The following is a 3,604-nucleotide window of genomic DNA, read 5'->3' on the forward strand; positions in this document are numbered from 1 at the left end:
CTTAAGACTATCTGCGAGGTATTAAGGATGAGAATGATGAGGAAGGATAAGGGGGTTAAGTACGCTTGCTCCACCAGGTGGAATTAGTCCAGAGTAAGGATCGTGAATAAAGGTTAAGAAATATTATCCTCCGGGATTGACCATAAGCAGAATATAGTGTGAATATAATGAGGATCACCATGAAAGTATGTAGGGCCTAGTAATGAAGTAACTAAAGAATGTGATTATGAGTAAGATTAGGAGTCATCATTGAGTAAAGGATAAGGACGAAAGTGCATAAAGCAAAAAGGGTATTGTGTATATGTACCTCTACCGTGGAAAATAGTAAGACCCCGCAAGGATGAGGTAGGTAGATCTGCAAGACCATTGATGCGTTGTGAGTCCCTTAAGAGGAACAAGTGGTATTCACTGGGATGAAGATAGTGTTATAGAAAAGCTAGAAACACGTGTCATCATAGTATAAGTGCCCCCGAATGGATAATCGGACATGATTACAAGCAATTATGACATACTGATTGGGATGAAGGAAATTCGGGCTCGACTAAGCTACTATATTAGTTATATGACTCGAGTACCAATACTTGGACTAGATTGTGTACTATTTATCAAGAATTCTAAGCACCCAATGGTTGTATTAAGGTTTCTTATAGGGGCAACCTAAAGTATAGATGAGTTAACAGAAGGTGTTTACATGGTGTAGTATGTCAAATGTGTTGGAATAGAATCATATGCGTATGAACAATTGAAAATAAACAAAGGATGACATGGGTACGCCCTAAAGGGAGGAAGAGGATGAGAGAAATACACGTGTGAGATGAAATCAACTAACACTATCACATGTTGACAGAAACGCTTAAATTTCAAGCGATATCCCTTACTAGCACAAGTTAGTAGGAGCTTGAGGCCAATAATAAATAGATAGGAGCCACGGTATCTGAGACTGTGCGAAGAATCATTGGTATAACCCTAAGGGATGGGTGCCTACCACAAGGGGTCAATACGATAAGAGAGTAGGACTGAGCAAACTAAGGATCGTGTAAAGGGTAGTAGGGCCATGTTTAGGTAAAGATTAAGATATGCCAACAATGTCATAGGCCTCTGATATGGTGACATACAAGTAGAAAGGAGAAAGAATAGAAAATCTCTTACGGTAGGAAATGAGGAGAACAAGGAGTACGTAAAGGAAGAAAGGAAAGGAGTAGGACAAAATAGCGTTGGTGCGAGCAAGTTCTAGTGTGAAGTTGATATGTAAAGTAAGATGGGTTGGGAAATGAAAAGATTATATCTATCTTATACAGGTTGTATCATAATATTTATGCAACCTATGTATATGTATATGTTGAGTATAGGGTCAAGTGAGAAGTACACGGGAAAAGGAGCTAGGATGTTTTGGATACATTTCAAAGAGATGTCAAGATGGGTTAGACCAAACTATCGAGATGGGGTGAGTAGTAATGGAAAAATAGCACCTAGCCGTGGTTGAACAAAAGATTTATCTCGACATCTAGTATAAGATAGGGGTGGAGAGGGCAAGGCGAAGCATGAAGACTAGCAAGAAGAAGCAAAGGAAAATCTTGGGCTAGGTTGAGTGACTTCGCACATTATTGCAAGGATTGCAATTGAATGTGACATGAGGACTTCCCGAAGGGGTCACCCATCCTAGTACTACTCTCATCCAAGCACGTTTAACTTCGAATTTCCAGTGGGATCCGATGCATTAGTACTGATATGATCGCACGAGATAGAAGAATCCGAACTAGCAGCGAAGCAACGATACGAGATTATGTACCTAGAGTGTTATAAGTTATGTTAGGGAATTATTAATAGGCTTAAGCAATGCAAGCAGGATTAGTTGATTACTAATAGATAGCGTACTTGTATTCTATAGTTCTTCAATATAATACCAGTTAATGATAGGAAAACCACGAAACGGCTATATAGGTCATTGTGTTAGGGAACTTCAGCACAACTTGGTAGCCGACTATGATGGGAAAAAAGCAAAACCCAAAAAAGCGAGGGTACCAATTGATTTCATCTAAAGAAGGAAAGAATTAATATACGAGGTAAAAGATTCCACAACACGACCTTGACTACAAGACTCATTTTGTACTCCTAAGATAAATAATTCTATATGGAATGTTATTCACAGATTAGCAAGATCAGCCCATATTCCTCCAATCAAAGACTATTTGCTTAGCCGAGATGGTGCGAATTTATAGGTCAAGAGGGTGATAGGACCTTACAGAGTTCCTATAGATATTGTCCTAGATGAAGGAGCCCAAGTTATAGTTAACTACCAAAGATCATTTTACGAAGAGATTGGGAAGACAGATAGGTCTTCGTATACCATTTTACCCTTAGATTGATGGAAAGACTAAGCTTGCTAGCTAAACTTTAGATGATATGTTGTGGGCCTATACGGTTGACTCCAAAGGTAGCTCGGATAATTGCCTACCACCTGTCAAAAGTACTTATGATATTAACTATCATTCTAGTATCTAGATGGCCCCATATGAGACTTGGTATGGCAGACAGTGTAGGTCACCAATTTATTGGTTTGATGGTAGTAAAATATGACTAATAGGCCTAGATATGGTTCACTAAGAGGTATAGAAGGTGAATCTTATTCAGGAGAAATTATTAGCATTTATGAGTCGACAAAAGTCACACAAGGATAATCCACATCGATCTCTAGAGTTTTAAGTTATAATTAAGCACTCTCAAAAGTGTCATCCACCGAGAAAGTGATGAGAGTTAGCAATAAAGAGGACCTTAGTCCGAGATGCATCGGCTATTATCAGACCCTCCACCGAATAGGCAAGGTTGCTTATGAGTTGGACTTACTAGCGGATTCAGAAGCAGTACATCCAGTCTTCTAAGTATCGATGCTTCGCAAGTTTGTTGGTGATCCATCTAGAGTATATTCCACAGAGGATATCCAGGTCACAGAGGAGTTATCCTATGAGAAGCAAGCGGTCGCCATCCTGGATCGGCAGAGTAGGGGGAGGTGAATTAAGGATATAACTTTCGTCAAGGTATTATGGCGAAATGAGAGTCGTAAAGAAATGACCTGGGGAGCTTAAAGGGAAATGAAGCACAAGTATCCATACTTATTCTCTACGTCTATAGGTAATCCCAACCTTTGGAACTTTGATATTGATTGCTCGGTGAAAGTATGTGTTATTGTGATAGAATAGAGAAACTCTTTATATAGTCGGTATAAGATTTTGAGTAGGGTTTTTTTTCACATTTGAGGACAAATATTCTAAAGGGGGGAAGGATGTTACACCCCATACTTTTTTACCTTGGAAAGTTCTTAAGCTTCTTAAGCTTCTTAAGTATCTTGAAAGGTTCTTATGTTTTAGGAAGGATTCTTGAGTTTCTTAAAGCTTCTCAAGCTTCTTAGAAGTTACCATTGGATCCGGATAGTCCATAATGCTATCAAACAACTCTAAAGAAGGAAGAATGTGACACATCATGATAGGGAAGATTAGAAATAGCATTATAAGAATCTGAAAGAAGTTGGAGACCAAATAGTGAGTCGTAGGACCCAACTTACTTACTTAAGATACCAACTTGGAAATATTACATACTTAAGCTACTT

At 38.8% G+C, this 3,604-nt stretch overlaps 1 pseudogene; it reads right to left on the reverse strand.

Moving 5' to 3' along the window:
• Positions 1–1,620: 1,620 nt before the first annotated feature.
• On the reverse strand, positions 1,621–1,740 carry LOC129877938 (5S ribosomal RNA; annotated as a pseudogene).
• Between the last annotated feature and the right edge of the window lie 1,864 nt (positions 1,741–3,604).

This window comes from Solanum dulcamara, chromosome 12 (assembly GCF_947179165.1).
Source record: "Solanum dulcamara chromosome 12, daSolDulc1.2, whole genome shotgun sequence".
In the NCBI taxonomy this organism is placed as follows: Eukaryota; Viridiplantae; Streptophyta; class Magnoliopsida; order Solanales; family Solanaceae; genus Solanum; species Solanum dulcamara.